The sequence below is a fragment of the Mytilus trossulus genome, chromosome 14 (genome assembly GCF_036588685.1).
Source record: "Mytilus trossulus isolate FHL-02 chromosome 14, PNRI_Mtr1.1.1.hap1, whole genome shotgun sequence".
In the NCBI taxonomy this organism is placed as follows: domain Eukaryota; kingdom Metazoa; phylum Mollusca; class Bivalvia; order Mytilida; family Mytilidae; genus Mytilus; species Mytilus trossulus.
In genome coordinates this window covers 31,776,284-31,789,117 of record NC_086386.1, presented here as the reverse complement: position 1 = coordinate 31,789,117, position 12,834 = coordinate 31,776,284, and the positions used below count along the sequence as shown (strand labels likewise).

Below are 12,834 nucleotides of genomic sequence, written 5' to 3'. Positions count from 1 at the left end.
CTTCTTCTCAGGTCCTGTCTGTCCAATGGCCAAATACATATAGATGTTCAAACAATTGACAACTGAAACATCACCTGAAATTATAAATTAAAACACAGCAGTTTCTTATTCTAATACATTGTATTTACAATAAATATACATTTTGGGAGGAGCGCAGCGACATTAAGGTGGTTTTCCCGCAAAACCGAATAAAAAAATAGTGCAGGAGTTATTTCCCCTATCTAGATCAGAATGTGTAATGGCGGGCGACTTTTGACGCTGCAGACACAGTAACAAATGTAGCAATAGGTAAGGTACGCGTATCGCATGAATGATGAAATATATGTCATATGGTGTCTTTTTTCATATTATAATGTATTTTCACATCAAGAAATGGATATAATTTGAGTGAAAGCTGTATTTATCAAAAAAAAAATATCAAGCGGAGTTTAAGCTCCGCCCACCTGTTTTCCTTATTTGGAAATTCAATGTAGTTGCGAAGCTTGCAGTTTGCAAGTTGGTTAATTGAAAATAACTGAAGTAGCCGTGCACTTGTCAGTTGAGATTATAACGACCTGGTTGAAGAAACTGATGAGAACAAATGGAAAATTTATTCAATATGATCCAATGTCAGGACAAAACACGACTTACATGACTTAGGTGTAATCTATCGCTTTCAGGTATTACAATCTAGAGATATATATCTGATTATATGCCCTGTAATTTGGGAAATAAAAATATTCTATTCTATACTAAAATGCAGAGGGCATGGCTTGTGCACTAAGAGATCAGATTAAGGTTCCACTAAAGTCATAATATAGGACACCTCATAAACATCTAAACTTTGCCTGTATTTTTCAACCTATAATGAATAAAGTCATAAACTATGAGAACATATTTACGGTGTCTTTCATATTAAAATGATGAGAATTGAAATGGGAAATGTGTTAAAGAGACAGCAACCCAACTATAGAACAGACAATAGCAGAAGGTCACGAACTTGTTTTCGTTTTCAGACGTTTTATCTTTCTATGTTTCGTGTTTAGTAGGATGACTTGATGTGTGCTTCATGTTTCCCCTTATTTATTTTCCATGTTTCCTGTCATACTCTTTAATTTCTCGTGGTTTTGACATACATCATGTACATGACATATTTTTTTTATATATATAATAATAATTATTAGTATTAAAATTGAATAGTCACTGCATTCACTTTCCCTCTAAAATTAGAGTACATGAATGATACATAATATCTGAACTGTGTCCCTGTTCAGTGTTCAGCTATATATATCCCCAGTAAACAGAATCGAGCCATAATGGTATTTGTAAAATTTTCATAGCGAGACCTCATGCCCAAGAGGCAGGAAAAAAAACACTTGTAATAAAGCTGTGTATTCTGTTATAACAGACAATTGTGTACAAGCATGAACAGATGCAAATCATATCATTTATTGAATGGAAAAGGCCACAGCCTGTTTAGAAACGGTCAATTTTGACGGTATATTAAAGTCAGTCTGTCTGTCTGTTCCAGAATTGAATATTTTTCGTCGCATCTTTCTCAGGAAAATAACAAGGACTTCTAAAATTTGGTTTTGAGGGTTTATATGAGTCAGCAATACCGTGTGATGCTTTTTTATATTCACCACTCAACAAATTCCTGTGTACCTTAAAATTCTTAAAGTGTATGGGGGTATCAAAAGTGATCAGTAGCTTACAGATTCACTTGTTTGCTTTATATTATTTTATATTTGTGTGGGGGAGGGGGCTGGCTATTGTGAGCAGTGTTCTCAGCACTTCTAGTTAATCATAAAAATTACGTTAAGACGAGCAAAAATTAGCAACATGCATATCCTGGGTTCATTTAATTTGCATTAATATAAACATTAAAATGTTTAATCCCGCTGCAAATGTTTGCACCTGTTCTAAGTCAGGAATCTGATGTACAGTAGTTGTCGTTTGTTTATGTAATTTATAAGTGTCTCTCGTTTCTTGTTTTTTATATAGATTATACCGTTTGTTTTCCTGTTTGAATGGTTTTACACTTGTAATTTTGAGGCCCTATATAGCTTGTTTATTGATGTGAGCCAAGGCTCCGTGTTGAAGGCCATACATTGACCTACATGTATAATGGTTTACTTTTATAAATTGTTATTTGGATGGACATGATATAGAGTTGTCTCATTGGCACTCACACCACATCTTCCTACATTGTATTTCTATTGTATGGCAAAAGTGATTTCTTTATTTTAAAAAATATATGATTCATTATCATGATTATACATGTTACAATGTATACACAGGTTCATACTATTTTTGACATACATGACATATAGCTCTGTAATTTTTTTCACTACTTGTACATCTTTGGATTTTAAATGTTTGGCTTTGAGCGTTCTTGATGAAGGTAAATCCAGACTCGGCCAGAAAAGTGCTATGGACGCATGAAATTATTGAACGTGTTGTTTTCAATTTTCCATGCTCCTTTATTTAAAAAAAAAAGTATATAATTACATAATTACATTCTCTTTTTTTTTTTAGGTCACCTGACAATAACAAGATTGAGGTTACAGTATGCCATTCAAGCTGTGATGAAATATAAAGTAATGGTTTGAATTTGGAGAGCTGCATTACATATATTATAGACAGGTAAATTGTTTTATCCTGCAATTATCTAACTATTGTACATGTACAATGGGACGACTCTCCTGAAGGGTCCCAAGTTAAACAGAAATTAAAAACTATATGTCATCATTTAGGCCTTATGGCCTTCAACAATGAGAAAAACACATTCTGCCACATTGTCTTCTCTAAAAGGGCGCCAAATCATAATATTAATAAACCTGTTGAAGGAGAAAACTGATGGCCTCATTTATGTGAGAAAAAAGTGAATGACCAAATCACTACTTTCCTTTAAAATTCTGGACCCAATTTTTTTTTACAGTGTAATTTCATCCCCCGACTTGCAATTTGAGGCATTAAACATGGAGAAATAAATTTGGAAAGGGTATAAAAATTAATGGCAAGAATCCCACTGTCAACACTAGGGACTATATTTGTGAACAAGGACCATGTAGCTAAATTTTCTTGTGGATTACTGATATTGATCATATTGATATTGAAGTATTCCTGTCATTGTTCACATTTGGAAAAGGAGATACGATACAAAATAATGAAGTTCAACATAATATTTAAATATTTATTACATAGTGCGCCTTATTAAAATGTGTTTGGAAAATTTATTTTTTGTTCAAATGTTGAATAAAGACATTACTACTGGTAAAAAAGGACGAGAATTATTTTTTTAGCATTTTAACAGTACTTTTTTGAAGAAGTATGTTTGCACTAACTTTTGATTACTTTTCTCATATTGAAAATTTCATTTGATATATAAATTGTACTTGTATTATATTTGCATTTTCATATTTCAGGGATGAAGACCTGCAGTCAGACACCAGTTAAAAGTTACTTATAACTCATCATGGCCATTATGGAAGATCTGATTAAAATTTGTTTAGAAAGCCACCAAATATGTCCATGAAAAATAGAAAAATGATAGCAATTCTACATAATGCACCGTACTTAGTAGAAGCATTGACTGTTTCAAAACCAAATGAATTGGAATTTAGTGTATTGATGCTGAAAGAGAGAGGAATATTATTTATTGGACAATTTAACTTCTTTTTCATCATTATTGAAGTTGATACCATCTTAAAGAGTTTTTACTTCAGTTAAAAGGAATACCAATATACATAATAAAGGCAGTTTGGAGATATGTGAATATTCTTAAAATAGGAGTTTCAAAAAGGATTTCAGTTCAAATATTGTATTTCATGGATGTCAGAAAATGTAATTTTATGTCTCTTTCATGAAATGTTTTTAAAAATCTGCAATATCTAACCAAGACGAGTGAGAGATCTACAGATAGACATGATATTCAGTTGAACTGTAAACATGGTAAAGGGGAATTTTGAAATATTCATTTATTAGACTTCTATGAGTGTTTTGTTATTTTTATGGCAATTACAGGAAACCGATGTAAAAAGTAATACAATATAGATATTAATCCTACCAGAAAACCTACAGATACAATGTATCATATGTACATTTCAGACATATACAAATTACATCATGTACATTGTACATGTACAAATGTAAGCATGCAATTCACTGATGCACCGCCTATGTAGTTACATGTACATGTAATTATAAAAGTAAGAATACGACATACACGACAGATGATTGCCAATGAAACAACTCTCAATCAGAGAACAACTATTCATATACATGTATTAACCACCAGAGAACAAGAAAATCATATTTTGTCATGGTTTATATTTCAATCTCATTTCATAACACAGACTATACAGGTTTACAAAATGTTCAAAAGTATTATAAAGTGTTTTGATTGCAGTTGTTGGTCATATTGATGTTGGCCTTCAATACTGAGCAAGACCTATGTACAAATGTAACATCCACAGAATGTTTGAACCAAAAAATGTTGGATATTTTTCTTTGCTTGCATTTATCATGTAGCTGCTCTTTTGTACATATGTACATTTACATACATGTTCATATGCATTTAATTTTCTACTGGTATACATGGTATACTTGGAAACTTGTGATTGAATATTTCCACAGTATAAAAAATTCTTATACATGTATCTAGCAAGATTAGCAAAAGATGTTAGATATACATGTACCGCATTATATTACCATATGCATACATAAAACATTTCACATGTACATTTGTATGGCAATGAGACAGCATTCCCAACACACAGACAGAAATTACTTTCTATATATTTTAAATTTGAATGTATCATACATGTAATTATGTAGTACAGCTAGAATTTGATTAAAAAAAAAGATGATGTGGTATAATTGCCAATGAAGTTTTGATTAACAATTAAGTTGTGTTATTTTTTGTGATTGGGTCAGGTAAAGATTAACCCATGATTTTTGGTAGGCAGTACATTGTAGTTCTATAAGCGTTAACATGGTTAACACGTACATACATTGTATCATTTTATGAGTTTCCGTCTGACTATTTTGTCCTTTCCCCTATATCATGGAAATTGATTCATTCTGATTGATCTGACACTTCAGGATTGTGGTTATGTATAAATTATACTAAGTTAGTTATTTCTGTATTTAGATGTATATTCTGGTACATAAAATTTCTTCTATTAGAACAGAAAAGAAATACCATTTCAGTTGACTCCCATCTCAGCAGGTGATAGGAAATCAGTTTTCTGATTTTAACATCTTTAAGATGAACATGATGAACCTGAATTAAAATATTATGGCACTTAATAATGAAAACACAATTGATTGATTGTGCTGAATGTCACATAAGCACATATGACTATTTCTTTGCTGTCCATTTGTATTGGTGGACACTTTGCACAGAAGGCAGGAATTTAATATGAAATGAGCGGCAGTAAAAAATAGGTCACTTTTTCCAACTTCATGATTATATTCTTTGATGTCTTTTGAGGTTGAGAAATTAAGATGATATATTTACAAGGCTGCAGCTTGAATCATAGCTATATATATATAGGTACACTGTACATGTACCTAAATCTGAAACAAATCATTCTATGAAAAAAGGAATTATATCCTCCATCTTAATGCTGGTGTACAAATTTTAAAATGTATGCCTTTGAATTACAAACATAATAAAATCAGTAAAAGTAGGGCAGAATAATTTTACCAAGTAACTGTAAGGATATTCGAATAAGTCAAATACTGCTCCAGATTGGTTGAAGGGAATATTCTGTGTAATAAGACGCAGGAAATAACTATGGAGTCTGACATAATAAAAAAAAAAGCAAGCCATACAAAAAAACTGGCATAGCAGCTGGTGAAAATAGATGCAAAAGATCACCAGAATGAATTTAAGTGACAAATCATGATTTACAATTGATACTAGTCACACTTGATAAGCAGGAGAAATTCAACAAATAAAATCTCGATCTATTGATGTGATGCAGGTAGGAGTTAAGTATATTTATAATTTAAACATTACCAATGACACACCCAACTTCTTTATAAATGCAGCTTTTTAAAGCTTAAAATGTTAATGATTCACAATACACAAACACAAGAAGATACCTAGTAGGCTAATCTATTAGAATTTATATAATGAACTTTTACTCGCAGAACGAGAACTATACAAGCACACGAGATGCGATTCCGGAATTGAACAAAAAAAAGGGGGGAAGGCTGCATGCCCCAACACTACATGCATGTAACCCACGTATGGGGTGTATAATAATGACATTGTAGGCTTATCTATTAAATTAATTTATATATTGAACTTTGACTTGTAGAGCAAGAACTATACAAGCACCCGAGATGCGATTCCGCATTTGAACAAAAAAGGGGGAAGGCTGCGTGCCAACACTTCATGCATGTAACCCACGTTTGGGGTGTATAATAATGACCTGAATAATTATGTTTTTTTGCCTTCAATAATTTAAATAGCAATAAGAGAATAGTTGTTTCAAACTTCGCACAAACATATTATTAAATGAAACGCCGGTGAAAACAAAATATACACGTAGTTTTTCCGTCAGCCGATCCGTCTACTAGAGGGTCTTTCAAACGCTTTTTTCGTGCATTTTAGGGCGATTATGCTACTACATGTTAGAATAATTGAAAAGTGCAGGTGCAAGAGCTATACCAACCCACTTCATTCTGGTATTGGTAGAAAGGCCACATTTCAAACTTTTCGAAAAGTGCTGCTACTAGTTATATAGCATTCGTGTAAAAGAAATTTCACAACCCGAAGTGCCAAAAAAATCAATAAATCGATTAAATTCTCCATGTTTTATTGTTTTTTAATTACAAAACCTCTAATGAAAATTAAGTGGCAGCACTTTTCCAGTAAAACAAGTTATCCTGATTACAATGAGCCCAAAATCAGGGCGATCCGATTTCATCTTGCACCTGCACTTTTGACTTTTTTGGGAAGTATCTTTACTTTCAGTTTGAAGTCACGTGACACTAGTGTATTTATATTTTTCTAAAAATAAAAGTTTGTAATATAAATAAGAATAGACCCTTTTCCCCCCGATTACTCATATGACGTGTATTTTGGCTTTTGGACAGAGAAAACTCACTCTGAGTTCAATATGATTTTTCTTGTGTATAAAAATGGAAATTTTCTTGAAACGACCTTAACTACCCTGCGAGGGAGGGATTTTGAATAAAATTTTCCTCTGATAACAACAAGTTATTTTAAAAGCAGCCTCTCCTGTTGGACCCGAATTAAAAAAGGATCGTGACGTCAAATTATATGGTTCACTAACCACCAATGAAATTTGAGTTTTCTTAAACTCACTAATAACCAACCAATGTAATAGTACAGCGCACCGTGATAACTGAATTTAAGTACAGGACTTAAATTCTATAAATTAAACAGAAACCATAAAACCTTTCTATTCACTAAATTCTTCAAATAATGAAAAATGCATTAAAATATGACATATGACAATCACTGACGTGTTCCCTGACTAGAGTCAGGTGCGTCAATATGTGGATATGTGGATATGTCACGGTGGATCTCAACATACATGTATTACAAGAATAACGCAGTAAGGTCATATAAAGTTAGAGATACCATTAAACAGTGGTCAAATAAATGCACACCAGTAAGATTAGTTGGAGGGGATCGGGAAAGTACAAGTGAGGGTTTGGATTGGGTTAAATGATTAAAGACTAATGCCATTAAAAATTGAAGATTAGAGAATAACGGGCGACAAAATTGAAGATTAGAGAAAAAAAGGGGTTAATTTTTTGAAGATTAGAGAAAAAAAGGGGTTATTTTTTTGAAGATTAGAGAAAAAAGGGGTTATTTTTTTGAAGATTAGGGACAAAATGGGTGAAAATTCAAGGTTTACAGAATAACAAACCCTCCATCCAGACCCTCACAAGTACTGGTGTCGTTTGGACATAATAAACATCTATGACCAGCAATATCAGCGAGAATAACTATGGCCTGATCAAGTCATGTATTTCTTATTAACCAAAATATAAATGCCTTTCTGGATCTTCCTGATGTCAGATAATATATTGAAAGAGTTAGTTCACTTAGACTGTTTTCCATGAATGGGCCAATTACAAAAGAATTCAGAAGTTGAGTGCAAGTTTGAATTCCATTGGTCGTCTTGAAAACAAAATACCGGTAATTTACATAGTGATAAAGTCATTTCTTGACGCTGCAAATACAAATTATTTCATGATCATTTACGATCTTTACTGTGACTTGAAAATAAAGTAGTAAGGGAATAAGTTTTAGTAATGATTATGTTAAAAGATTTATTTATATGTTACAGTAAAATCTGCTTCCATATTTCAAACTTTACAAAATAGAAGTGTCTCGGGTTTCATTCAGTCTTTCGGTGGGTCGGTCGAATAAACACATCAATAAATTTCTTCAAGATAGCCTATTGCCATATATAGAATGTAAAAACGAATGAAAATTGTATGTGCATGCCTCATTTTGATTTAATTTCATAGTACATTAATGCGTTTAATCATTCATGACAAAATCTTTAATGTGATTCGTATATCACAATTAAAAGTTAATATTAAGACCCCTTGTGTAGGCGAATAACATACGTATTATTATAAAATATCGTAAGTAGAATAAACCTCCGTGAAATCTATATTTGAGTATCATGTAAGAAATGGGAGGATAATTGCCATGAATCATCAAAGTATCGGGATTTTTTTATAACTGGTCAAAGTTTAAATTTACTTGAGTAGTAGTAAAACAGTTACTTTGATAGATCTCTTCGGTATTTGATGTAGTTTCAAAACTGACTGCATTCGAACAAATGTACTTTCAAAATGTACCATGCACGTTAAAATTTGTTTAAAATATTTTTCTAAAATCTAGTCCCGACTTCCAAGTATTGTTTTTGCCTCCTATCTGTTAAACCAATTACATTGTACAAGTCAGACGAAATTTCGATGTCTTACTTCTTAGTCTGAAGTTGATCTTACTTTTGGTTCTTTTTTGGTTTCCAACGTTTGAATAAAAGTATCGTTTATATTAGAAAAAAATTATACTCCAAAAAGAAAAACTAAGCTGCCATTCAAGATCAAAAAAATATATGGAGTCAATCCTCTAAAATAATTTCATTCAATTTTGTTTTGGGCAAAATCTATAGATTGTTCTATTAGCATTTAAACAAATTATCAATAATACAAGAACAATAACAAAGATATTTTAGTCATGAATAATATTTTATACCACAATGTTGAGGAGAGCTCATTGTTGAGGATATGCACATTTAATCTTTGATGAGTTTATTGATCAAGATGAGCGTCACAGACTCTTTAGAGCCTCATGTTGTTGTTTTCTCGGACTATTGCATTCGTTATAGTTATTATATATCAGATTTATTTTATCATTATAAAGGCTTTAATAGTAATACTAGCTGTCAGATAACTGCAAGCACTCTCAGATCTGTTCCTAGTGTATTTTTGTTGTCGGGATGTATAAGTACCCGGCCACGTCGATTTGTATTTTTGTCCATCTGATGAGTTAAGCCTTTTTCAACTGATTTGTATAGTTCGTTCTTGTGTTGTACTGTTATACCACTGTCCCAGGTTAGGGGGATGTTTGGGACCCCGCTTACATGTTTAACCCCGTCACATTATTTAAGTATAATATGTCTGTTCCAAGTCAGGAGCCTGTAATTCAGTGGTTGTCGTTTGTTTTATGTGTTACATATTTGTTTTTTGTTCATTTTTATATATAAATAAGGCCGTCAGTTTTCTCTTTTGAATTGTTTTACATTGTCTTATCGGGGCCTTTGATAGCTGACTACGTAGTATCGGCTTTGCTCATTGTTGAAGGGCGTACGGTGATCTACAGTTGTTAATGTCTGTGTCATGTTGGTCTCTTGTGGACAGTTGTCTCATTGTCAATCATACCACATCTTCTTTTTTAAATTTAACCTTATAGCTGACTATTCAGTTGAAGGGCAGACAACTAATTGTTGTCCTTCTAATATAGGTGCATGCCAGTCTGACATTTGATATGTGTATATATATATATATGTACACTCCTTCTTCAAACAAGCAAGTTTACCTTCCTAATACAAAAAAGTAGTATCATATGTTGGTACATATATAGCCAACAAAAACAACTTTTAATTAGTTTTTCAACGGCATACATTGTTAACTTGTTTACCTTCAGCCTCAACTATTAACGGTTGTGAAAAAAAGTTGTTTACATCGTTAACAGAAAGCAGAAAACACAGCCTTTTTCTGTTATATTATGGTCTTTAAAATTTTAAACATTACCAGCAAGTTATATACAGTACAAAAAATGGTAGCCTTCGGCATGCAATGAATTCAAGGTCAATACTTGTTGTTTTTGTGTTTTTATACTTAAATTGTTTTGTAAACCACAAGTAAAAGTGCATTTTTTAATGAATGGGTCTTCAACAACTTTAATTCAAAAAAATTCTTGATAAAACCATCAAATTTGCATATCTATAATGAACAAAGTTATGATACCCACGGAAAGAATAAATCTCTCCGATGTATTGTGTAAAACCACAAACCTTTTCACTACAGTATACATTTTTCTCCGCACTTGTCTATTGAACTTTTGGCGGATGAATACCATTGGTACTAATTAAATGCAGAAATCTTCTTCTATTCACTTTTTTCAAAAGACTAGCTTGGAATTATTCATGATTGTAATTCAGGTGCAAATGAAATCATAAGATGTAAAGAAAATGTGCAATATCATCATGTATATAATATATGCCACAAAAGGGCAAACGGATTAAAAGAATGATTTAATATAATGATTTTACATGTTAAAAGTCATTTTGAATACAGAAATGATATATGTTATGTAATTTCTTCAAATGTAATTTGAACAGGCATTCCTCGTCCCTACATTCTCCATCAGTGACTTTAAAATTTCTTCATGCATTCAGTTTAATACAATCAGTTGTAATCTCTAACCGATTGTACATGCGAATTCGGGACTATCATATATATCAAAAGTCAATAATAAATTACTCATAGCTTTATTTATAAAAAGAAAAGAAAAGAAGACCCCAAGGACAGACTATACCAATGACAATACAAACAAAAAAGAAAAATGCAAATGACAAACACTACACAGATGACTACAAGCATGATTGTTCAGCACCAAAAAGGGGGGTGGGGGGGGGGGGGGGGGGGGGGGTACTTTCGAAAGTATAATAAAACGTTCATAAACCATTCAATGATACATCTTGGCCTAATGGTTTACCTTTTTTTTTAAACTGTTGTTTGGATGGAGAGTTGTCTCATTAGCACTCACCCCACATCTGCCTTTATCTGTTTATCAAAGTTGTCATATGAAGGGCTTAGAACAATCCTTCCATTTAAATGCATTCAGCCCCATTGGTAGCATTTGGTTTCGTTATTACATGTTTGTTACATGTACATTTAAATTGAACAGGTATATGAATAAGCAAGGCATGTAACATCTTTCATCTCAGTTACAAGATAACTTTATGGGAACAGATATACTTTAAAAAAACCAGGGCGAAAGTGTTCTGGAACGTAAAAAAACCCAACTTATAATGGATAAACTCATTATAGATACACAGCTTTAAATTTTGTATTTATGCCAGACGCGCGTTTCGTCTACAAAAGACTCATCAGTGACGCTCGAATCCAAAAAAGTTAAAAAGGCCAAATATAGTACGAAGTTTGAAGAGCATTCAGGACCAAAACTCCTAATAATAAGGCGCCATCGACTGTCTGCATTTTGTAATCAGACATCAACAAGAAATTGGGCTACAACATAATATGAAACATACCCGTACGTCTATACGTACTTAATCTACGACCGAAATTAAAATAAAATCTTAGTCCATGAGCTTCTTTGTGAGCAGAAACCACCAATCAAAGAAATTGACGAAGCTCTAAGTTTGAAATATCGCACCAATTTTAAACAGATTTCCTTAGAAAGTAAATAATTACAAAAAGTCAAGCCTCTTGATAAATTGTAAACGCACTAACTGGACAGGTAAAAAGCTGTTGAACGTTTTCATATTTTCTATACAAGTATACAGCGACAAGCGATGTGTACGGCTCCTAATATATACACAATACAGATTTAGCTGGAATGTAAAATAAATTATGCAATTAAAGTGACAGAAACAAAACAAAAACAAACATAAAAAAGAAAGACGAAAAAAACCGTAAAATTAAAAACTTGAAGCGCTTCCTTTCTGTCTCGTAGTATTCATCATTTCGTTATAAACCATACGTGTATACCATAACATTCATGACTTCTTCTTTTTAAATTTCTTCACAATATATATATATATTTTTGGAGATCTTATCAAATGTTCGGTTGAAATAATTTTACATAACTTTTATGATTTCTAAGAAATGTTTATTGTAATTTGTTTCAAATAAAAGATTATTTATAGTTAAGTTTTTCTCTGTATTCGAGTATGAAAACTAAACTTGGCTCTTTTATCGCTCCTTCTTAAGTCGGTCATTTCCATATGTGATTTTCCGACAAACTTCACAACGATTTTTCACATGTAGGACATTGGATGTTAAAGACAACTTTAATTAATTGAGTGTCGCTTGCTTAATTACCATGGTAATTTAGATAGGTGTTCAAAGATAAAAAGGAATTGGGACGTTTGGACTTCCACTTGAAAACGAGGGTATGTAAGTTAGGGGCAGTCTTTGGCATTGGGAGAGGCCCCCTATACGTACTCATCAAGAGATTTGTTGCAGATGTTCTTTTTGACATTAAAAGAGCATGTCAATATCTACACCTAACATGTAGGACGAGGCATAGGGTGTAACGTT

General features: G+C 32.3%; 1 long non-coding RNA gene across 3 annotated transcripts; it reads left to right on the top strand.

Moving 5' to 3' along the window:
• Nucleotides 1–220: 220 nt before the first annotated feature.
• On the top strand, nucleotides 221–3,971 carry LOC134696685 (uncharacterized). Of its 3 annotated transcripts, none has more exons than XR_010102993.1 (3): nucleotides 221–288; nucleotides 2,518–2,625; nucleotides 3,408–3,971. It is a non-coding gene; the product is annotated as an uncharacterized LOC134696685 (long non-coding RNA). The 3 variants fall into 3 exon arrangements; XR_010102995.1 differs by having other exon boundaries at nucleotides 252–278; XR_010102994.1 differs by having other exon boundaries at nucleotides 259–293.
• The last annotated feature ends 8,863 nt before the right edge of the window (nucleotides 3,972–12,834 follow it).